This window comes from Papio anubis, chromosome 2 (assembly GCF_008728515.1).
Source record: "Papio anubis isolate 15944 chromosome 2, Panubis1.0, whole genome shotgun sequence".
Lineage (NCBI taxonomy): Eukaryota > Metazoa > Chordata > Mammalia > Primates > Cercopithecidae > Papio > Papio anubis.
Window position 1 is genome coordinate 41,726,001 of NC_044977.1, and position 26,098 is coordinate 41,752,098.

General features: G+C 38.4%; 1 protein-coding gene across 2 annotated transcripts in view; it reads right to left on the reverse strand.

The window, feature by feature from the left end:
• Positions 1-11,027: 11,027 nt before the first annotated feature.
• Positions 11,028-26,098, reverse strand: part of ILDR1 (immunoglobulin like domain containing receptor 1) — a 67,480-nt gene continuing 52,409 nt past the window's right edge. Inside the window, exons 9-10 of one of the 2 annotated variants that reach the window (XR_004182066.1) lie at positions 24,590-24,718; positions 11,028-11,139 (exon numbers count right to left, since the gene is read on the reverse strand). The gene's annotated coding sequence lies outside the window, so the exon portion shown is untranslated. Of the gene's footprint in view, positions 11,140-24,518; positions 24,719-26,098 lie in introns of those variants that run through there. The other variant, XR_004182065.1, reaches the window with a different exon arrangement.

The window sequence follows — 26,098 nt, forward strand, 5'->3', positions numbered from 1 at the left end:
CTGCACAGCGTGTTACTGTGCTGAATGCTGTAGGCAATTGTAACACAATGGTATTTGTATATTTAAACATATCTAAACATAGAAAAGGTACAAAAACTTTACACATTATATAGATGTATCAAATTATATATATTCTGAAAATGTCTATATCTATTATGTATCAATTTTTTAAAAAGTGAATGACATAATAATTCTTTTGAAAAAATGTGGACACACAAATTGGAAAAGAGGTATAAATGCAGCATTATAATCTAATGGGACCACCATCGCATATTTGGTCTGTCATTGACTGAAACTCCAATATGCAGTTTTTCTTAACATTTGCATATTAAAGACTCTATGACTATATATGGACATATATGACTCACCATTGTAAGACATTTCGATGTTATTCTAAGTGACATGTGAAACCATTGGAAGCTTAGAACATGAGAGTGACATAATGTGATCATTTAAGATCACTTTGGCTGCTGAGGGGGAAATTATCTATAGGCAGGAAGGAAAAGAAGTAGGGAGTTCAGTTAGGAGGCTTTTGCAATAGTTCAGGCAATAGGTGGTCGTGACTGGTACAAGGTGATAGTAGTGCCAGTGGAGAGAAACAGTTTGACTTGGAATTAAACTTTAAGCTAGAACTGACAATATTAGAGTGTAGCTTGGATACGCAATTTAAAAGAAAGAAAAGAGCCAGGTGTGGTGCCTCACACCTGCAATCTCAGTTCTTTGCAAGGATGAGGCAGGAAGATTCTTTGAAGTCGGGAGTTCAAGACCATTCTAGGCAATATAATGAGACTCCCTCTCTACAAGAAATAAAAATAAAAAAATTAGCCAGGTGTGGTGGTGTGCACCTGTAACCCCAGCTTCTCAGGAGGCTGAGGCAGAACAATCCCTTGAGCCCAGGTGCTTGAAGCTGCAATGAGCTATGATGACACCACTGTACTCCAGCCTGGACAATGGGACCCTGTCTCAAAAAGAAAGAAGGAGGGAGAGAGAGAGAGAGAAGATGGAAGGAAGAAAGGAAGGAAGGAAGGAAGGGAGGGAGGGAGGGAGGGAGGGAAGGAGGGAAAGAAAGAAAGAAAGAAAGGAAAGAAAGAAAGAAAGAAAGAAAGAAAGAAAGAAAGAAAGAAAGAAAGAGAGAGAGAGAGAGAGAGAGAAAGAAAGAAAGAAAGAAAGAAAGAAAGAAAGAAAGAAAGAAAGAAAGAAAGAAGAGAAAGAAGGAAGGAAGGAAGGAAGGAAGGAAGGAAGGAAGGAAGGAAGGAAGGAAAGGGAAAGGAAAGGAAGGAAGGAAAGAAGGAAAGAAAGAAAGAAAGAAAAAGAGAAAGAGAAAGAGAAAGGAAAGGAAAGAAAAGGAAAAGGAAAATTCACTCCTAGATTTGGTCCTAAGTAGTAAGGATGAATCATGATGCAATTTTCTAAAAATAGCAAAGACTAGGATAAGAAAAGTTTTCTGATATGAATTTTGTTTTGGATATGTTGAGCTTCTACCCATGCTAATGGGTATCCATTAGAGACATTAAGTTATCAGTTTCATATATGAGTCTGAAGATCAGGTAAGAGGTTGGAGCTAGAAACATAAACTTGAGAATCATCAGCACATATATGGTATTTAAAGCCATGAAACTGGAAGAGATTTCCCAAGAAGTGAATGTGTATAGAGAAATGATGAGCAAGAAGGACAGTTTGACAAGAATAAGGGGCAAAGAGGTAAAATATACAGTCAAAGGAAGCTAGGGATCAGATCATGTAGGTCCGGGTATGCTAGTGTGCACCTGTAGTCCCAGCTACTCAGAAGGCTGAGGTAAGGAGGATTGCTGGAGCCGAGGAGTTTGAGGCTACAGTGAGTGATGATCACACCACTGCACTCCAGCCTGGCCCATAGAGTGAGACCCCATCTCTAAAAAAGAGAGAGAGAGAGAGAGAGAGAGAAATGGTCAAGGAATGAGTGAGCTTGGGGGCACTCCAACATTGGAGGCTTGGAGAAGAGGTGGATGCAGCAAAGGCAATGAGATGGGTGACTTATGAAATATGAGGAAACTCAGTAGAATGCAATTTAATATAAATGACATACTATGTGTTATAATTAGATAAAAACAATTTTTATCTTTGACCTAAAGAAAGTACTTTTTCCTGTTAGTAGACCTGGGCTCTGGTAATTTCTATGTTTGTTTGCCTGAATCCTTTTTCCTCCAGAATTTAATTCAATTTGATGGTCCTTCCGTCTTTTTCCTTTTTTTTCTTTTTGAAACAGGGTCTCACTCTGTCACCCAAGCTGAGTGAAGTGATGTGATCATGGCTCGCTGCAGCCTCAACCTCCAGCGCTCAAGCAATCCTCCCTCCTCAGCCTCCCTAGTAGCTGGAACTACAGGATGTGGCACCATGCCCAACTAGTTTTTTATTTTTTGTCAAGACTGGGTCTCACTATGTTGCCCAGGCTGGTCTCGAACTCACAAGTGATCCCCCTACCTCGGCCTCACAAAATGCTGAGATTACAGGTGTGAGCCACTGTGCCCAGCCACATTGATAATTTTCTTCTCCTTTGACCAATAAGTTACAACTACACTAGCAATCTTTGCTTCTGAAACATGCCAAGATTGTTCCTGACAAGATCTTTCCACTGCCTAGAATATTCTTTCCCCTGATCTTGGGTTGACTCTTATCGTCACTCAGTCCTTAGGTCACCTCTTCATCACCTATCTCTCCATTTGAAATAGCTATCTAGCATACCCTGGACAAATACACATTTCTGAGGAACAAAAGGCAATGGAGTCAGTTCAACTAGCAAATATTTTTTGAGCACTTGCTATGTTCTAGATAAACAAAAAAGACAAGGATGAATGAAACACAATTCTTGCCATCCATGAGCTCAAAAGTTTTTCAATTTCCAAAAATTTTCTATCAAAAGCTTTGTGTTTTTCTAACTGTAGTATCTGACTCTCAATCTTTTTCTGTCTTATCTTCTACAATCACTTTTGGTGTTTCCCACATCCACTGACAAAAACCATTAACATCCAGGACTCACAATTCTTTAACCTCTTTTGAAATTCCATGACCTCCATTTCACCTAAGATAACAATCATCCTCAGACTAAGCTATATGTCAAACTTAAATATGCCTTGAAAAATGCTACCTGCAAATCTCCATTTAAAAAATATTCTCTGATATTTATTTTCTGCACGTTTACTTTTCTCCTTCCTCTTAATCGAACTCACTGTTTGTTTTTATTGTAATCTCCAATAGACATGTCTCACTTCTCTCAGATTACATTCCAGTATGGTTTCATTTGTCTTGAAACTAACCTGGACACCATTATTTTAGCTCTTTGTTTGCTACCACCTCAAAATGTTCCCCTTTCTTGACTTTCATCATTTCTGCTAATCTGTACCACTACACAAATCTATATATTATTTCTATTCCTGTTTCTAGGCTGTCTGGAACTGCAGGAGAATATCACAAGGATATGACTATGTGGTTCAAAACTCAATACCGTCTACCGATTTTCCAAATTAGGAACATAGGCATTATCCATTGACTCTAGTAACAAGTCTTGAAACCTACCTACTAAATAGGTTTCAAATCTGTCCGCTTCTATCCTTTCCTATTGCCACTATCAAAATCACCATTATATCTCTAGATTATTACAACAACCTTTTAGGCTTAATCTATTTTTTCTTAAAACTGTTATCAGTGTGATATATTTTAAAATGTAAATCATATAGCTCATCTGTGTAACAACCCTTCATTGCTCCCTACTTTAAGGATAAACTTCCAACTTTGTAATAAGATCAACAATGCCCTATCTGCCCTGGCCCCTACCTACCTATCTAGCCTTATCTTTGCTATGGCCCTAGTCAAGTTGCATATATGCAACACATATACACACAGATTTGTTGAGATCAGGATTTGTTGCAGTCAGGATTGCATTACATCTATAGAATAGATCTTTTCCAGTATTGAGTCTTTCAAACTTGCTTTTCTCTTCCTAATTTCTTAAGATGAGTTGATTTTTCAGCCTTCATTCTTTTTATAATATGTGTATTTAGGCGATTAATTTTTAAAATTTGATTAATTTTTCTGTGATCACAACTTGAGCTGCAACCTATTGGACATTTCTCCTTTTACCTCTATTCTATAGCTCCAACTTTTCATCATATTTGTTTAAAACCTCATTTAAATGTCACCACTTCTATGGGGCCTTTTGTGATCCACCTCTGGGATATACACCTGCTCCTACCTCTCAACTTCAGTAGAGCTCTATTTGTTATTTGGTGAAGACATTCATAATTTTCTATCTTGTAGCACAGGTATATTGTACAGTTTCATTTCCTTTGCTCAACTGCAGGATTCTATTAGTTTTGATGTGCTGCATTTTCATTACAATGCAATTTTTAAATACAATCCAGTTTGCTTTTGAGATGGAGTCTCACTACGTTGCCCAGGCTGCAGTGCAGTGGCTCAATCTTAGCTCACTGCAACCTCCGCCTCCCAGGTTCAAGTGATTCTCCTGTCTCAGCCTCCCAAGTAGTTGGGATTACAGGCACTCACCACTATGCCCAGCTAAGTTTTGTATTTTTAGTAGAGGTGGGGTTTCACCATGTTGGCTAGGCTGGGTCTTGAACTCCTGACCTCAAGTGATCCACCCAACAGTTTTAAAGGATTTCTAAGTTATTTTGGATTTTCTCTTTATCTATGGGTTATTTAGAAGTGCATTGCTTAATTTCTAAGAATATCAAAGATGTTCCAAATTATTCTTTTTAAATTAATATCTGCCTTAATTCTACTGTGATCAGAGAACACAATCTGAGGGAAATACAATCCTATGAAATGTGTTGAGGAAACAAATTTGTTTTATAGTCCTTCTTTTCTCTTCCTCTTCCTCTTCCTCCTCTTCCTCTTCCTCTCCTTCTCCTTCTTCTTTTTGAGACAAGGTCTTGCTCTGTTGCCCAGGCTGCAGTGCAGTGGTGCAATCATGGCTCACTGCAGCCTCAATTTCCTTGTGCTCAAGCAATCCTCTCACCTCAACCTCTCAAGTAGCTAGGACCACAGGTGTGTGTCACCATACCTAGCTAATTTTTTTAATTTTTTTGTAGAGACCAGGTCTCACTATCTTGAATAGGTTGTTCTCCAACTCCTGAGCTCAAGAGATCTTCCCACCTTGGCCTCCCAAAAAGCTGGGATTACAGGCATGAGTCACTGCATCTGGCCTATAATTTAGTATTCTATCCAGATAAATTTATGTAAATATTGCATGTATACTTGAAAAAAAGAATACGTATTTTACCAGGTATGGTGACTCGCACTTGTAATCCCAGCTACTTGAGAGGCTGAGGTGGGAGGATAGCTCGAGCCCAGCAGTTCAGGGCTGCAGTGAGCTATAATTGCACTACTACACTCCAGCCCATGCAATAGAGCAAGTCCCCCTCTAAAAAAAAAAAAAATTTATTTTGTTGTGCGCCATGTTCTATATGTCAACTAGAGCAAATGTCTCCTAATATAATTGAAGATTTGTCTATTTCTGTCAAATTTGGTTTATATATTTTGAGGCTATATTTTAGGTACATATGGATTTTACATTGTTATATGATATATGGCAAATTAATCCTTTATCATTATATCATACCCCTCTTTATCTCTACAAAGCTTCTTACCTAAAATTTACTTTATCTCATATTAATGTAGCTGAACCCATTTTCCTTTACATTTTTATGAGATATCTTTTTCAATCCTTTTACTTTACATATTTCTGTGATTTTATCTTCAAGGTGTGGTTTCTTGTAGGCACCATGTAGGTTTTCTTTTTTAAAAATTCAGGCTATCGGCCAGGCGCAGTGACTCACGCCTGTAAACCCAACATTTTGGGAGGCTGAGGTGGGTGGATCACCTGAGATCAGGAGTTTGAGACCAGCCTGACCAACATGGTGAAACCCCATCTCTACTAAAAATACAAAAAATTAGCCTGGCGTGGTGGCAGGTGCCTGTAATCCCAGCTACTCAGGAGGCTGAAGCAAGAGAATCGCTTGAACCTGGGAGGTGGAGGTTGCAGTGAGCCAAGATCACACCACTGCACTCCAGCCTGGGCAACAAGAGCAAAACTTTATCTTAAAAAAAAAAGAAAAAAAAAATTCAGGCTATCGTAGTCTTCCACCTGGAATATTTAGTCTGTTTACATTTGGTAGAATTATTGATAATATTTAGGTTTTATCTACCATCTTATTATTTGTTTTCTACTTAACCTCTTTTATATTCCTTTGACTTTTCTTTCTTTCTTTCTGTCTTTTTTTTTTTTTTGAGACAGTCTTGCTCTGTCACTCAGGCCGGAGAGCAGTGGTGTGATCTCGGCTCACTGCAACCTCCACGTACCGGATTCATGCAATTCTCCTGCCTCAGCCTCCCAAGTACCTGGGATTACAGAAATGTGCCACCATGCCCAGCTAATTTTTGTATTTTTAGTAGAGACGGGGTTTCACTATGTTGGTCAGGCTGGTCTCAAACTCCTGACCTCAAGTGATCCACCCACCTCGGCCTTCCAAAGTGCTAGGATTATAGGCATGAGCCAGCGTGCCCGGCCCTGGTTTTCTTTTATGCGTTCTTTCTGGATTAATCAAATATTTAGTTTCATTACCCACTATTAACTTTTTCTATTATATATTCTTTTTTTAAATTAAGTGATTACCCTTGGGTTGTTACATACATCCTGAACTTCTTATAGTAAGTATACATGATTAATTTAACCACTTCCCTAGCAATGCTCAGATTTTAGAATTATAATTCCTTTATTCTCTTCTACCTTTTGTTTGTTTTCATGTATTTAAATCCTAAACATATTTTACGCCCCACAAGACAATATATTAGTGTTGCATATCCTCAATATTCATTTAGATTAATCCATATACTTACTCTTTCTATTGTCTTTCACTCCTTACTGAATTTCAGCCTTTTATCTGAAATTATTTTCCTTCTGCCTGAAGAACTATTTTTTATAGTAATTTTAGTGTAATTCTGCTTAGGAAGTATTCTCTGTTCTTGTTATTCTGACATTTTCATTTCTCCTTCATTTTTGCAGGATATTTTTGCTGGGTGTATTTTCTGGGTCTGTACTTCTAGATTAGCAGTTACTTTTTTCACTACTTATATTCTCACTGCCACCATTTTTTTGAAAGTCAGCACCAAATCAATTAAAAACTGAAGGTAATATTTCTCACCATCAGGCTGTTATAAATTTTTTTCTTTGACCTTGGTTTTTATTAGTGTTACTGTAATGTGCCAAGATATGACTTTCTTTATATTCAACCTGCTTGAGGTTTTCAGGAATTCATGTATCAGTGGCTTTATGTCTTTCATTAGTTTTGGGAAAATTTTAGTCATTTACTTTTCAAAGATTATCTCTTCCCTATTCTTTTTTTCTCTCTCTGCTCTCCTTTTGGAGCTCCAATTATATTAAGTTAGATTTGTTCATGTTATTCCTTATGTTTCTTATGTTCTTTTTTACATCTTCCATGTTTTTCCCTCTCTGAGTGTCAGCTCTGTGGTAAGGCAGTCTTGAGGACTTGCTTCTGCTGGAAGGAACTGATCTGACTTGGAGAACCTCAAAAAAGCTCTATCACTGGGTATTCATGAAAAGAATAGCAATTAGAAGCAATCTGCTCAAAGTCAGCTTTGCAACTGCTTAGGGCTGCAATATAGGTTGAGGTACCAAGAGACTAGCAAATATTTTATAGGGTTACATGAGAAACATGAGAGCCAAGGGGACTTTGATAAGCTCTATAATATGTCTATAATATTCCTGGGGATTTAGAAGTTTGTGTGCAAGTTCAAGGCTGCATGCATGTTCAGGAAACACCAGCAGGAGCCCCAGTTACTTATTCATCTCTTACTGACCTTGGAGCTCAGTGTGAGCAGGAAATCAAACCTAAGGCAAATTTGTAAACTGCCTGAACTTTGAAGGCATGTGGAAACTCACAAACAGTTTCCCTAAGCCAGGTGCAGAAGACTTACTTATTCAAGTCATTTAAGAAAACCTTCTAACCAGTCATTGTCTGACCCCTGAAGTATGTAAACACAGGGCAACCCCTGGGAAGTTAGGCTTAAAAATAGAAACAAGAATTTTTTAAAAAGTAAGCATAGATTTCTGTGGCAGCATACTTCAGGGACTCTATAGAACTAGCCTAGGTAAATTGCTAAACAGACAACAACAAACCCTGGTGTGGGTGGCATAATAAAATTTCAGAGTCATTAAAATATTCTGGTATTTAGCAAAAAAAAAAAAATTATCTAAAAGGTATAATTTTTGACAGAAAAGTACAACACATGCAAAGAAACAGGAGACTGTGGCCCATACTATCCGAAGAGCATACTTAGTAGAGACAACCTTTAAATCAGCTTATTATAAGTATGTTTGGAAAATTAAAGAAAACCACTTTTAAATAATGTAAAACAAATATGAAAACAATGGCTCATTAGACAGACAATATCAATAGAAAGATAGAAATTACAGAAAAGAACCAAAGAGAAACTCTGGAATTAAAAAGTATAGTAACAAATAAAAAACTTAGTGGAAGTTTCAACAGCAAGTTTAGGCTGAAAAACGGAATCAGTGAACTTGAAGATAGGTCAATAGACATTATCCAGTCTAAAGAAACAAACAAACCAAAGAACTTTAAAAAAGGAACAGAGTGTCACTGGGTGCCCCAGCACTTTGGGAGGCTGAGGCGGGCAGATCACGAGGTGAGGCGATCGAGACTATCCTGGCTAACATGGTGAAACCCCGTCTCTACTAAAAATACAAAAAATTAGCTGGGAGTGGTGGTGGGTGCCTGTAGTCCCAGCTACTTGGGAGGCTGAGGCAGGAGAATGGCATGACCCCAGGAGGTGGAGCTTGCAGTGAGCCGAGATTGTGCCACTGCACTCCAGCCTGGGTGACAGAGCGAGACTCCATCTCAAAAAAACCAAAAAGGAACAGAGTGTCAGAAACAATGAAAAACAATTGGCATGCCAACATATGCAAAATGGAAGTTCCAAAAGGAGAGAAAGGAGAAAGAAGAAAAATAAACTATTGAAGATATAGCAGCTGAAAATGTCCCAAGTTTGCTGGAAAATATTAATCTACACATCCAAAAAGTTTAAAGAACTCCAAGTAGCCTAAATATAAAGAGTTCCACACCTAGACATATCATAGTCAAACCATCAAAAGTCAAGTAAAAAGAGAAAATCTTAGAAGTAGCAAAAAGAAAAACTATTATTATTCACATATGAGAAATACTCAGTAAGATTAACAACTTACTTCATATCAGAAATAATGGAGGTCAGAAGTCAATAAATTGACATATTCAAAGTGTTGAAAGAAAAAGAAGAAATTGACCACCAAGAATTATGTAACCAGAAAAACTATTCTTCAAAATTGAAAGCAAAATAAAGACATTACCAGATAAAGAAAGATTAAGATAGTTTGTCACTAGCATACCTGTCCTTTGAGAAATTCTAGCTGGCTGTGGTGGCTCATGCCCGTAATTCCAGCACTTTGGGAGGCTGAGGTGGGCAGATTGTTTGAGGTCAGAAGTTCAAGACCAGCCTGGCCACTATGGTGAAATCCCATCTCTACTAAAAATACAAAAATTATCAGGGCATGCTAGTGCACTCCTTTAATCCCAGCTACAGGAGAATAGCTCGAACCTGGGAGGCAAAGATTGCAGTGAGCCAAGATTGCGCCACTGTACTCCAGCTTGGGTGACAGAACAAGATTCTGGTTTTTTGTTTGTTTGTTTGTTGTTGTTGTTTTTTAAATAAATTCTAAAGAAAATCATTCAGACTGAAAAGAAATGAAACTAGAAGATAGTACTTGAATCCCTACAAAGAAATAGCATCAATAAAGGTAATTATATAGATAAATATAAGAAATAGTATATATACTTTTTACTTTTTTCTTCTCTAAATGGAGTTAAAAGACAATTGAATAAAAACAATAATCATATGTTTATTTTGGGATTATAACATATATAAATATAATTTCTATTACAACAATACAAAGGAGGGGAGAGAAAATGATGCTATATTGGAACAAAGTTTCTATAAAGTTAGTATTAATCAAAGCTAGATTGTTTCAAATTAGCATGTATATTGCAATTCCTAGAGCAACCACTAAGAATATTACTCAAAAAATAGCGCTAAAACACCAACAAAGTGGTGCAATATAAAATACATATTTAACACAAAGGAAGGCTGTAAAGAAGCAATACAGCAACCAAAAACATGATACATGTAGAACACAGCCAAATGACAGCTATAAATCCAACCATTAAATATAAACCATTTAAGTCCAACATTAAATGTAAATGGAGTAAACCCTTTAATTAGAAGGGAAAAATTGTCACATTGGATGAAAAAACAAGATCCAACTACATGCTATCTACCCCTCCTCATCAGCAAAATGAGGAGAAAATCTTAGGAGCGAGCCCTAGGTTACCTAAAAATTTCTTTGCATTCTAGAATTCCTTAATTCTATCAAAAACAGTGGTTTTCCTCCAAAATAGAAGATTAGCCAACATCACACTACTCAAAGTGTAGGTCTAAAAGGAATTGACTAGGCTGGGCAACATGAAAAAAGAAAAAAAAAAAAAAGAAACCTGTATTTACAAATAATTCAACAATTAACCAAGTGTGGTGGTGTGTACCTGTAGTCCCAGCTACTTGAGAGATTGAGGTGGGAGGGTCACTCAGGCCTGGGAGGCAGAGGTTGCAGCGAGCCACTGCACTCCAGCCTAGGGTGGCAGAGCAAGACCCTGTCTCAACAGCAACAAAAAAGGGAATTGAGAAAATCCAATCATGAACCCCCTAGAGGATTCCATTGGTTACTTCAGGTATGCCCTATGTAAATGGAGAGGATGAAGTAAAGTTACAAAGTCATTTATTCGGTGTATGCCTCATGGAGTAGTTATTTCCTGTCATAGCTGAAGCGTGAATCAGCCTTATGTTCCTGGTCTCCAGACCCTATTTTCCTGCTTCACCACCACTTACCCAAAGTCAACCAATCAGTGCCGCAGTCTATTTCCTTTGGGTTGGGGATCTCCTCAGTTTCCTCCCTTCATGGTTGCCAGAAAGATGTTACCAGAAAGGGGTCCCAAGTCAGACCCCAAGACAGGGTTCCTGGGTCTGACGAAAGAAAGAATTTAGAGTGAGTCCATAAAGTGAAAACAAGTTCATTAAGAAAGTAGAGGAATAAAAGAATGCTACTCCGGAGACATAGCATAAAAATGGGCTGCTGGGTGCCCATTTTTATGGTTCTTTCTTTCTTTCTCTGTCTGTCTGTCTGTCTGTCTTTCTTTCTGTCTTTCTTTCTGTCTTTCTCTCTTTCTGTCTTTCTCTCTTTCCATCTTCTCCTTTTTTTTTTTTTTTTTTGAGTCTGAGTCTCTCACTTCTGTCACCCAGGTTAGAGAGAGAAGTGGCTGATCTCGGCTCACTGCAAGCCCACCCCTCCGAAGTCTCATCACCTCCTGCCTCATTCTCCTGAGTAGCTGGGACTATAGGGCGCTCACACCATCACCTGTTAATTTTTTTTTTTTTTTTTTTTGTATTTTAGTAGGGATTTAGGTTCTACCCATGCTGGGTTTGTATTTGCCTCGACTCCTTGGTCTGCTGATCCACCCTAGCCTCCCAGCCAGGGATGACAGAGCCACTGCCTAGTAGCTTATTATTTCTTTACAGTGCCAAAGGACACTTATGCTTCTCTTTTTTAGACCATATAGAGAACTTCCTGATACTGTCATGGCATTTGTAAACTGTCATGGCACTGGTGAGAGTGTAGCAGAGAGGACAACAAGAGGTTACTCTTGTCACCATCTTGGTTTTGCTGGATCAAATGGTAGATCTACTTTTAGTTCTTTAGAAATCTTCATACGGTTTTCCATAAAGGTTGTACTAATTTATATTCCCACCAGCAGTGTATAATAATTCCCTTTTTACCACCTCCACCAACATCTATAAACATTAAGTTTATTAATGGCTGTATGTTTTTAGTAGACGATCTTTATCATTTTGAAGCAGTTCCCTTCTAGTCCTGTTTTCCTGAAAGTTTTTTTTTTCAGTGTTAATTTTTTTTTTTATCAGTGTTAAATTTATGAGTGTTAAATTTTGTCAAATTTTTTCCTGGTTTGATTAATATGATCATGTAACTTTTCTTGTTTAGCCTGTTAATATGGGGTATTTAACCCATGGGCTTTTTTTTTTTTTTTTTGAGACAGGGTCTGGAGTGCATCCTGGAGTGCAGTCATATGATCATAGCTCACTGTAACCTATAACTCCTGGGCTCAAGCAATTTTTCTGCCTCAGCCTCCTGAGTAGCTGGGGTTACAGGCACATACCACCACGCCTGGCTATATTTTTTTATTCTTTCAAAGAGTTAAGGTCTTGCTATGTTTCCCAGGCTGGTCTTAAACCCCTGGCCTCAAGTGATCCTTCCACTTCAGCCTCCCAAAGTGTTGGTATCACAGGTGTGAGCCACTGCACCCAGCCCCATTGACTTTTTTTTTTTTCCTTTTTTTTTTTGAGACAGTGTCTCACTCTGTCACCCAGGCTAGAGTACAGTGGCATGATCTCGGCTCACTGCAACCTCTGCCTCCCAGGTTCAAGCGATTTTCCTGCCTCAGTCTCGTGAGTAGCTGGGATTACAGATATCCACAACCACGCCTGGCTAATTTTTGTATTTTTGGTAGAGACGGGGTTTCACCATGTTGGTCAGGCTGGTCTTGAACTCCTGACTTCATGATCTGCCTGCCTCGGCCTCCCAAAGTGCTGGGATTACAGGAGTGAGCCACCATGCCAAGCCTGCCCCATTGACTTTTAATGTAATTCCGATATGTTAGGACTTATGTCTGCCATTTTATTTTTTTTCTGCATGTTCTATTTGTCTTTTTCTGCCTTCCTGTGGATTACGTCAACTTTTTTTTTCTTAAGAATTCTGTTTTATCTATATTATTTGTGAGTACATCTCTTTATGCAACTTTTTAAAGTGATTGCTCTAGGCATTACATTACATTACACACACACACACACACACACAGATTTGCCTCTTGCAAAATACATATTTGTTGATGTTTTACATTTGAATAAAATATTAGGTAGTGTCCTTAAAAATTGGGAAATTTATGTCAGCTGATCAAACTTCAGAGAAAGATCTCCCCATATTTAGGGTTATCTCTCACATCAAGAAAAATATAAATTAGCTGCAAGGTCGAGATATATTTTGGGCTATTGGAATTGGCATCCCCAAAGAGGTTGCTATGAGGACTGAACAAGGGTGGAATGCTAAATATTTAACATTAAGAAGGCCAAGCAATAATTAAGCATAACAAACATCAGCCATGGTGCTGGAGCAAGGTCATAAAGGCCCCCTGCTTGGCTCATTAAGTTGCTATTTTGTAGGGAAGTCCAGGGGGTGCCTGGCAGGAAGAGGCACAGGGCTGCCAAGGTAGCTTTGGGTAATGGCTGTTTTACCAATGAGAAAACAGAGAAAATCCAATATGTACTATGATGGCATAGGCCTTAGGATTGAAAAATATTATTGTAGGTAAAATACTTAACACAAAGCCAGCACTTAGTAAGTGCTCAGTTAATGGCCATTCTTATTCTACTACTTCCTCCTTTCCCTTCCCTTTCCTCTTCCCTCTTCTTGTTTTTGTTCACTATATTGCATTACCCAAAAACAAATATCTGACCTACAATATTGAGTATAAAGTTTCTTTTCTGTCAAAATTTTTGGCCCTTCATGAAGCTAAATCAGAGGTTCCTCAACTTTCTTGAGTCTCTTTGTGTCTCAGTAACTATTTTATGCTCTAGGCCAAAAGAAATACTCAATTCTTCTATTTATTAAATAGGTAGATCCAAACAACCCACTACTGGGTATCTATCGAAAGGAAAAGAAGTCATTATATAAAAAGACAACTACACTCATATGTTTATCATGGTCCACTTCACAATTGCAAAGATACAGAATCAACCTAAATACCCATCCATGAGTGGATAAAGAAAATGTGAGATATATATGGATAGACAGATAGAGAGAGAGATAAATGATCCAGATATAGATATATAATGGAATACTACTACTCAGGCATTAAAAAGAACAAAATAGTCTTTTGTGCAACTTGGATAGAACTGGAGACAATTATCCTAAGTGAAGCAACTCAGGAATGGAAAATAAAATACCATACGTTTCTCACTTATAAGTGGGACCTAAGCTATGGGTATGCAAAGGCATACAGAGTGGTATAATGGACATTGGAGTCTCAGAAGGGGACAGGGTAGGAGAGGAGTAAGAGATGAAAAACCACCTACTGGGTACAATGTACACCATTTGGGTCATGTGTACACTAAAATCACAGATTTCACCACTATACAATTCATCCTTGTAACCAAAAATCACTTGTACTACTAAAGCTATTGAAACTAAAAATAATTTTTTTAACGAAAGTGGCACAGAAAGTAGAGTTTCCAAGCCAGCCAGAGCAAGATGGCTGAACAAAAGCCTGCATTGATTGTCCTCCCTAGAGGAACACCAAACTGAACAACTATCCACACAAAAAAGCACCTTCATAAAAATGAAACATTAGGTAAGTGAGCACAGTAATTGGTTTGACTTCATATTACGGAAAGAGGAACTGAAGAAGATAGGAAAGAAAGTCTTGAACTGCTGATGCCACCCTTCTTCCATCCCCTGGCAGTGACCACATGATGCAGAGAGGAAATCTGCACTTGGGGAAGGGAAAGCACAGTGATTGTGGGGACTTTGCATTGAAACTTAGTGCTTCCCTGTCACACAGAAAGTCACATTGGGCAGAAATCTGCTGGTGCCCACATAGACAGCATTTAGCAGTCTATGCCAGAGGCAAATCATCCATCCCAGTATTTGGAACCTGAGTTCTGGCAAGTCTTGCCACCATGGGCTAAAGTGCTATGGGTCCTAAATAAACCTGAAAAGCAGTCTAGGCTTAAAGAACTGCAATTACTGGACAAGTCCTGGTGCTGTGTTGGGCTCAGAGCCAACGGACTTGGGGGGCAGGAGATCTAGTGAGACAGCAGCCAAGGCAGTCAAGGGAATGCCTGTGCCATCGTCCTCCAAACACAAGCAGTCATGCTGGCAGCTCTGGGAGAGACTTCTTTCTTCTGCTTGAAGAGAGGAGAGAAAAGAGTAAAAATACAAACCTAAAACAACAAGAGAAAAGAAACAGATAATATACAATGGAGCTCCAACATGTGTCTGGTAGCAGACTTCTCGGCAAAAACCTTATAGGCCAGCAGAAAGTAGTGTGACATATTTAAAGGGCTGAAGGAAAATAACTTTTATTCCAGAATAGTATATCCAGCAAAAACATCTTTCAAACATGAAGGAGAAATGAAGACTTTCCCAGACAAACAAAAGCTGCAGGATTTCATCATCACTAGGCCTGTCCTACAAGAAATGCTAAAGTTCTTCAGTCCAAAAGAAGAGGATGTTAATAAGCAATAAGAAACCTCTGAAGGTACAAAACTCACTGGTAGTAGTAAATACACAGAAAAACACAGACTGTTATGACTGTAATCGTGGTGTGTAAACTACTCATATCTTCAATAGAAAGACTAAAAGATAAACTGATCAAAAATAATAACTAAAATAATGTATTAGTCCATTCTTGCATGGCTCTAAAGAAATGCCTGGGACTGGGTAATTTACAAAGAAAAGAGGTTTAATTGGCTCACAGTTCCACAGGCTTTGGAGCAGGAGGAAGAGAGAATTGGGGAGGTGCCATACACTTTTAAACAACCAGATCTCATGAGAACTCTATCACAAGAACAGCACCAAATGGGGAAGTCAGCCCCGATGATCTAATCACCTCCCACCTGACCCCTCCTCCAACACTGGGGATTACAATTTGACATGAGATTGGGCAGGGACATAAATCCAAACCATGTCAAATAACTTTTTAAGACATAGACAGTACAAAAAGATATAAATAGAAACAACAAAAAGTTAAAAAGTTGGGTGATGAAGTTAAAGTGTTGAGTTTTCATTAGTATGCTCTTGGCTTGTTAGTTCTTTTTGTTGTTTATGTAATTAGTGTTGAGTTGTCATTAGTTTAAAATAATAGATTATGAGATATTTGCAAGCATCATTGCACACCACCAGAGAAAATCACCTTCAGTAAAAGGAAGACAGGGAGAAAGGAAAGAAGGAAGAGCAGGCCACAAACCAGAAAACAAATAACAAGATGGCAGTAGTAAGTTCTTATCGATAATAACATTGAATGTGACTGGACTAAACTCTCCAATCAGAAGAGATAGAGTGACTGAATTGATTAAAAAACAAAAAACAACAACAAAAAAGTAAAAAAATAAAAACAACCAAGACCTAGGATATGTCGCCTGCAAGAAACACATTTTACCTATAAAAACATACATAGACTGAATATAAAGCGATGGAAAAAGATATACCATGCAAGTGAAAACCAAAAAAGAGGAGGAGTAGCTAGACTTACATCAGACAAAATACATTTCAAGACAAAAACTATGAAAAGAGACCAAGAAGGTAATTATAAAATGATAAAAGGGTCAATTCAGCAAGAGGATATAACAATTGAAACTACATACGCACCTAATAATGGAGCACTAGATATATAAAGCAAATATTGTTAGCAATAAAGAGAGATATAGACTTCAATACAATAATAGCTGGAGAGTTAAACACCCCACTTTCAGCATTGGACAGATCAACCAGAAAGAAAATGAAAAGGGGAACATCAGACTTAATCTGCACTGCAGGCCAAAGGGACCTAATAAGCATCTACAGAACAGTTCATCATATGGCTGCAAACTAAACATTCTTCTAAGCACATGGATAATTATCAATGATAGGCTATATGTTAGGCCACTAAACAAGTCTTTAAATGTCAAAAAAATTGAAATTATATCAAGTATATTATCTGACCACAATGGAATTAAACTAGAAATTAATAACAAGAAGAATTTTGGAAACTATACAAACACACAGAAATTAAACAATATACACTTGAATGACAAGGAGGTCAATGAAGAAATTAAGAAGAAAATTTAAACATTTATTGAAACAAATAATAATGGAAACATAATGTACCAAAACCGATGGGATATAGGAAAAGCAGTACTAAGTGGAAAGTGTATAGCTATAAGTGCCCACATCAAAAAAGTAGGAAAACTTCAAATTAAAAAAAAAATGGTTTATCTTAAAGAACTGGAAAAGCAAGAGTAAACTAAGCCCAAAATTAGTAGAGAAAATATAATAAAGATAAAAACAACCAAATAAAATTGAAACAAAGAATACAAAAGATCCACAAAATGTAAAGTTGGTGTTTTAAAAAGAGAAAGTCAAACCTTTAGTCAGACTTAAAAAGAGAGAGAAAGAAGATCTAAATAAATAAAATTAGAAATGGAAAAAGGGGCATTAAAACTAATACCACAGAAATTAGGAGGATTATTAGAGGCTATTGGGAACAATAGCCTCTAATAATTGGGGTCATTCAAGTGTATATTGGGAGCAGTAGCCTCTAATAAATTGGAAAAACCAATATATTGGAAAAACCGAGAAGAAATGTATAAATTCCTTGACACTACAGCCTACCAAGATTTAACTATGAAAAAACTCAAAACCTGAACAGAGCAATAACAAGTAACAAGATCAAAGCTGTAATAAAGTCTCTCAGCAAAGGAAAGCCTGGGCCCTGCTGGGTTTTCTGCTGAATTTTACCAAACATTTAAAGAAGAATGAATAGAAGTGCTATTCAAACTATTCCAAAAAAATAGGTGAGGAGTAAATACTTACAAACTTATTCTATGAGGCTAGTATTACCCTGATACCAAAATTAGACAAAGACACATCAAAAAGAGAAAACTACAGGCCAATATCCCTCATGAACATTGATGCAAAAATCCTTAACCAAGTACTAGCAAACTGAATTAAACAACACATTTAAAAGATCATTTTTTGTGACCAAATGGGATTTATCCCACGGATGCAAGGATGGTTCAACAAATGCAAATTAATCAATGTGATACATCTTATCAACAGCATGAAGGACGAAAACCAAATGATCTTTAAACTAGAAAGCAATAGCAAGAGCAATTTTGGAAAATATTCAAACACATGGATATTAATGCACTTGAATGACCAGTAGGTCAATGAAGAAATCAAGAAGATAAAAAAATTAGGAAGCTAAAAACCTTCAAAAAATTGAATATAGAACAAACATAACTCAACACAACAAAAGCCATATATGACAAACTCACAGCTAGTATCATACTGAATGAGGAAAAACTGAAAACCTTTCCTCTGAGATTTGGAACATAACAAGGATACCCACTGTCACGACTGTTATTCAACATAGTACTGGAAGTCCTAGCTAGAGCAATTAGACAAGATAAAGAAATAAAGGACATCCAAATTGGAAAGGGAGAAAACAAATTATTCTTGTTTGTAGGTGGTATGATCTTATATTTGGAAAGACCTAAAGACTCCACCAAGAAACTATTAAAACTAACAGACAAATTCAGTAAAGTTGCAGGATACAAAATCAACATACAAAAATTGGTAGCAGTTCTATATATCAAAAGTAAACCATCTGAAAAAGAAATCAGGAAACTAATCTCACTTACAATAGCTACAAATGAAATGAAATACTTAAGAATTAACTTGACCAAAGAAGTGAAAGATCTCTACTTTAAAAACTACAAGGGGGTGATCAAGATGGCTGACTAGAAGCAGCTGGTGTGTGTGGCTCTCATGGAGAGTGATATGGTTTGGCTGTGTCCTCATTCAAATCTCAACTTGAATTGTATCTCCCAGAATTCCCACGTGTTGTGGGAGGGACCCCGGGGAAGTAATTGAATCACAGGAGCCAATCTTTCCTGTGCAATTCTCATGATAGTGAATAAGTCTCATGAAAACTGATGGGTTTATCAGAGGCTTCTGCTTTCACTTCCTCCTCGTTTTTCTCTTGCCACCTCCAGGTAAGAAGTGCCTTTCACCTCCCTCCATGATTCTGAGGCCTCCCCAGTCATGTGGAACTGTAAGTCCAATTAAACCTCTTTTTCTTCCCAGTCTCGGATATGTCTTTATCAGCGGCATGAAAACAAACTAATACAGAGAAGAATGGAAAAGGCAAATAAATACAGTACCTTGAACTAAAACATCCAGGTATATGCATCAGGATTAATCAAGGAAACAACTCAACCCATGGAGCAAGGCAGGATGATGGCCCACCTGGGAGAGATACAGAGCCAGGGGACCCTCCCCAACTCAGGAAAGCAGTGAGTAAATGTGCAACCCTGGGAACCCACACTTCTCCCTTGGATCTTTACAACCCTTGGGTTGAACTGTCTCCACCAGGGCCTTCAGTGTGACACACAGAGCTATGTGGAGTCTTGGCAGAGCAGCCACTCAGGCACATGAAGATACCTGGGAGCCTTGGATACCTGGGCTTTCCAGGATTCACAGCAAAAGTAACTGCAACTCCAGCAAAGTGGGAGGTTAGACCCCTGTACATATCCCTAGGAAAATGGTTGAATCCAGCGGGCTAAGCAGCAACAGTCTGCAGGTACCTCATAGGAGAAGACCCACTAGATTGGAACTCCAACCAGCCACTGATAGCAGTGTTGCACTTCACTGAGACAGAGCTCCTAGCGGGAGGGGTAGCCTGCCATCTTTGCCATTTGGCCAACTTAGTGGTTCCAGCCTTTGGGCTTTGGAGAGTCCAAGCCAACTGGGGGCTGAATTGATTCCCCAGCCCAGCATAGCTGTGCTACAAAAACATGGCCAGATAGTTTTTTAAACGTGTCCCAATCCCATTCTTCCTCACTGGGCAGGACCTCCAACCAGGGTCTTGAGCCACCCCTACTGGTGGTTTCTGGCTGACAGAGATTTAAAACCTCCCTGGGATGGAGCTCCCAGAGGCAGAGGTGGGCTGCCATCTTTGCTCTTTAGACAATTAGCCATTCCAGCCTTCAGGGTTTAGAGAGTCCAAGCCACCTGGGGGATGAAAGTGGTCCCCCATCAGAGCATAGCTGCTCTACAAAAACATGGCCAGACTGCTTTTTAAAGCAGGTCTCCAATCCCATTCCTCCTCACTAAGTGGGACCTCCCAACCAGGGTTTCCAGCTACCCTCGCCAGTGCTCTCCAGCTGACAGATTTAAAGCCTCCCTGAATGCAGTTCCCAAAGGGAGTGCCAGGTTGCCATCTTTCCTGTTTGGGTTTCTTAACCATTCTGGCCTTCAGGCTTAGGAGAATCTCAGGTGACCAGGGGCAGTAGCAGACCCCAAGCACAGCACAGCTGCCCTACAAAAATGTGACCAGACTGCTTTTTAAAGTGGGTCCCCAATCCTGTTTCTCCTCACTGGGTGGGAACTCCCAACTGGAGTCTCCAGCCACATCCTAGAGGTACATTTAGGCTGGCAACAGGTCTGTACCTCCCTAGGACAAAGCTCCCAAAGGGAGGGGCAGGCCACCATATTTGCTGTTTCACAGCCTTCACTGTTGATACCTCCATGTACTGGAAAATCAGGGTGACTAGGGACTGGAGTGGACTCCCAGTATACTACAGCAGCCCTACAAAAAAGTGGCCAGATGGTTATGTGGATGCCCATTTCCATATCTCCTCACTGGGCAGGTCCTCCAGGCCTGGGCCTCCAGCCATCCACTGCCAGAGCTATCAAGACAGTAGCAGCTCTGCAACTCCCTGAACAAAGCCCCCACGGAAAACTGAAGGCCTTTCTGTCACTGCCTCTGCAGTGGAACTGCCCTTGCTACCCTCATGCTAACAAAGGAGCAAAGACCCTAAGGCCTTATCCACACCTCCAACAAGCTGCAGTAGACCCAAGAAGAGGAGGCCAGTCTATCTCCCACAGGTCCCATCCAACCTCCCTGCTCATCACCAGACAGGAAGTCCCCAGCGTGGGCCCACAGCGCAGACCTTCCATCCTGGGCTGATTGCACTGAGCAATTGCTGACCTATGTATTTCTGGGGTGGAGCCCCCAGGAGACAAGCAAAATACCCTTGGCCATAACTGCTACTAAGAACTCTTCCTCTGCTGCCTCCAAGTTGGGGAAGGAGCATAAACACTGAGATTGCCCCAGAGCTTCAGTGGGCAGCTCAGGAATGCCAAGCTGTGATCTACAGCCAGCACTCAAGGGGGAGAGGAACCCACTCTTTCAGATCATTGAGAGAGAACATGGCTGCAACTGTGAGGAAACAGTGAGGAGTGCAGTTGTGATTCATAGATTTGGCTTCTTTACATAATTCCATACTTCTTGGAGGTTTCTTGGGGAGCCAAATAACTGAGCAAGAGCCTATCAACTAACCAATACATGTAAGTGCCACCTACTGGATCACAATCCAAAACTTCAACACCCCAAATACCTCGCTTACATACTCCAATCTGAAACCAAAGACAAGAAGTCAGCTTCAAATAAAGAGCCTGCACAAAGTCTTGGCTCTGTGAAAACATCCAGAAAAGAAGTCTATTGACTCAATCTACACTGCAGTTAAAGGAACACCCACATGCAGAGATGAGAAAGAACCAACACAAGAACTCCAGTAACTCTCATGGCCAGAGTGTCATATGTCCTTCAAACAACTGTACCAATTCACCAACAAAAGTTCTTGACCAAGCTAAGCTGGCTGAAATGATAGAAAGAGAATTCAGAATATGGATAGGAATGAAGATCATCGAGATTCAGGAGAATGGTAAAACCCAATCCAAGTAAACTAAGAATCACAATAAAATAATACAGGAACTGAAGGACAAAATAGCTGGTATAGAAAAGAACCTAATGGATCTGACAGAGCCAAATAACACAAATACAAGAATTTCACAATGCAGTCACAAGTATTAACAGCAGAATAAACCAAGCTGAGGAAAGAATCTCAGAACTTGAAAACTGGATCTCTGAAATAAGGCAGTCAATAAAAATGGATCTTCAAAACCTCCAAGAAGTATGAAATTATGTAAAGAGGCCAAATCTTTTCATCACTGGCACCTCTGAAAGGGAGGGGGAGAAAGCAAGCAACTTGGAAAACATATTTTAGGAGATCTTCCATGAAAACTTCCCCAACCTTGCTAGAGAGGCCAACAGTCAAATTCAGAAAATACAAAGAACTCCTGCAAGATTTTACACAAGAAGATCATCCCCGAGACACGTAGTTGTCAGATTTTCCAAGGTTGAAATGAAAGAAAGAATGTTGAAGGCAGCTAGAGAGAAAGGGTAGGTCACCTACAAAGGAAACCCCATCAGGCTGACAGTGGACATTTCAGCTGAAACCCTATAAACCAGAAGAGATCAGGGGCCTATATTCAACATTCTTAAAGAAAAAAATATATTCAACTAGGAATTTCATATCTAGCCAAACTAAGCTTCCTAAGCAAAGGAGAAATAAGATCTTTTTCAGATAAGCAAATGTTGAGGGATCCACCTTACAAGAGATCTTGAAGGGATCACTAAATATTGAAAGGAAATACTGCTACCAGCTAATACAGAAACACATTTAAATACACAGACTGGTGACACTATAAAGCAACCACATGAATAATCCAGTGTAATAACCAGCTAACGACACAACAGGATCCAATCCACACATATTAATACCAACCTTAAATGTAAATGCACTAAATTCCCCACTTAAAGACACAGAGCAGTAAGCTGGATAAAAAAGTAAGACCCAATGGTATGCTGTCTTCAAGAGACCCATTGGATACATATTGACACCCATAGGTTCAAAATAAAGGGATGGGGAAAAATTTACTAAGCAAATGGAATACAGAAAAAAGCAGGAGTTGCAATCCTAATTTCAGACAAAACAGACTTTAAACCAACAAAGATCAAAAGAGACAAGGAAGGCCATTACATAATGGTAAAGGGATCAATTCAACAAGAAGACCTAACTATCCTAAATATGTATGCACCCAACACAGGAGTATCCAGATTCATAAAGCAAGTTCTTAGAGACCTACAAAAAGACATAGACTTCCACACAATAGTAGTGGGAGACTTCAACACTCCACTGACAGTATTAGACAGATCATTGAGGCAGAAAATTAACAAAGATATTCAGGACCTGAACTCAACATTGGACCAAATGGAACTGATAGACCTCTATAGAACTCTCCAATGAAAAACAACAGAGTATAAATTCTTCTCATCACCACATGTCACATGCTTTAAAATCAACTACATAATTGAACATAAAACAATCCTCAGAAATGCAAAAGAACAAACATCATACCAAACACCCTCTCAGACAACACTGCAATAAAAATAGAAGTAAAGACTAAGAATCACTCAAAACCATGCAATTACGTAGAAATGAAACAACATGCTCCTGAATGACTTTTGGGTAAATAATGAAATTAAGGCAGAAATCAATAAGTTCTTTGAAACTAATGAGAACAAAGATACAAGATACGAGAATATCTGAGGCACAGCTAAGGCAGTATTAAGAAGGAAATTCATAGCACTAAATGCCCACATCAAAAAGTTACGAGATCTCAAATTAACAACTTAACTTCACAAAGCAAGAACAAATTAACACCAAAGCTAGCAAAATCAGAGCTAAACTGAAGGAAATCAAGACACAAAACATGATCTTAGAACTTGAAGATGGGCTCACTGAAATAAGACAGTCAAAAAAATAAAATTTAAGAAAAGAATAAAAAGAAATGAACAAAACCTGTGAGAAGTATGGAATTATGTAAAGAGGTCTAATCTATGAATTACTGGCATCTCTGAAAGAGAAGAGAATTCATTCAAAAGTTCAACTAATGCAGGAGTTGGTTTTTTGAAAAAAAATAATAAGGCTGCTAGCTAAACTAATAAAGAAAATAGAGAAGATGCAAATAAACACAATTAGAAATGATGAAGGGAATGTTACCACTGACCCCATAAAATAAAAAATAACCATCAGAAACTACTATGAACACCTCTATGCACACAAACTAGAAAACCTAAAAGAGATGGATCCATTTCTGGACACATATATCCTCCCAAGACTGAACCAGGAAGAAGTTGATTCCCTGAATGACCAATATCTAGCTCTGAAATTGCATCAATAATGAATACACTATCAACCCAAAAAAGCTTAGTACCTGATGGATTCCCAGCCAAATTCTACCAGAGGTACAAAGACAAGCTAGTACCATTCCTACTGAAACTATTCCAAAAATTTGAAGAGAAGGGACTCCTCCCCAATGCATTCTATGAGGCCAGCATCACCCTGATACCAAAACCTCGCAGACAAACACATACACAAAAAACTTTAGTTCAATATCCTTAGTAAGCACTGGTGCAAAAATCCTCACCAAAATAATTGCAAACCAAATATAGCAGCATATCAAAAAGCTAATCATCCACAATCCAGTAGGCTTCATCCCCAGATTTGCAACGTTGGTTCAACATATGCAAATAAAGAAATGTGATTCATCACATAAACAGAACTAAACACAAAAAACCACATGATTGTCTCAATAGACACAGAAAAGGCTTTTTAAAAAATTCAAAAACGCTTCATGTTAAAAACCCTCAATAAACTAGGTATTGTTGGAACATACCTCAAAATAATAAGAGCCATCTGTGAGAAAACCACACCCAGCATTGTACTGAATGGGCAAAAGCTGGAAGCATTTCTCTTGATAACTGGCATAAGACAAGGGTGCCTTCTCTCATCCCTCCTATTCAACCTGGGGATGATTAATGGGTATAAAAATATAGTTAGGATGAATAAGATCTAGCATTTGATAGCACAACAGAGCAACTACAGTCAATAATAATTTATGGTACACTTTAGCATATCTAAAATGGTAAAATTGGACTGTTTGTAAAATAACAAAAGGATAAATACTTAAAGTGATGGATACCATATTTACCCAATTTGATTCTTACACATTGTACGTCTGTATCAAAATATCTCATGTATTCCATAAATATACATCTACCACGTACCACAAAAATCAAAAATAAATTTAAAAATAATAATAAAAAAGAAAGTAGAGTTTCCATAAATCCCCATTCCCTCCCTGCCCCACCCCTAGTTTCTTCTATTATTAACATCTGGCATTAGGGCTGCACATAATATTATGATTAGCTAATCAATATTGATACATAATTATTAACCAAAATCCATAGTTTACATTAGGATTCACTCTTTGCATTGTATAGTTCTATGGATTTTGACAAATGTGGAATGTCATATATCCACCATTACCATATCATACAAAAGAATTTCTCTGCCTTAAAAATGCCTTGTGCTCCACCTATTCATCTTTCCCCCTACCCTAAAATCTTGGCCCACTGAATTTTTATAATTTCTAAGTTTCATCTCTCCCAACCTGTCATATAGTTGAGATCATACAGGATGTAGCTTTTTCATACTGCTCTTTTTCACTTAGCAATATACATTCCTTCATGTCTTTTCCTAGCTTGATATTTCATTTCTCTTTTTTCTTTTCTTTTCTGTTTTTATAGAGACGAGAGTCTCACTATGTTGCCAGGGGTGGTCTCAAACTCCTGGATTCAAGCGATCCTCCTGCCTCGGCCTCCCAAAGTTCTGGGATTACAGATGTGAGTCACTGCACGCAGTCTCATTTCTTTTTATCACTGAGAAATATGCTATTGTATAGATGTACCATAGTTTGTTTACACATTCACCCACTGAAGAACATCTTAGTTGCTTCTAACTTTTGGTAATTATGAATAAAGCTGCTATAAACATTCTTATGGAGGTTTTTGTGTAAACACAAGTTTTCAGTTCATTTGGGCAAATGCCTAGGAGCAGGATTTCTCTATCATATGGTAAGCCTATGTTTAGCTTTGTAAGAAACTACCACAGTTATCTTCCAAAGTGCTATAAAATTTTACATTCTTCTGAACAGTGAATGAGGGTTCCAATTGCTCCACATGCTCACCAGCATTTGGTGTTCTCAGTGTTTTGGATTTTAGCCATTCTGATAGGTGTGTAGAAGTATCTTGTTTTGATTTTCAATTCTTTAATGGCATATAATGTTGAGCATGTTTTCATAGGCTTATTTTCCTATTTTATATCTTATTTGCTATTTGCATAT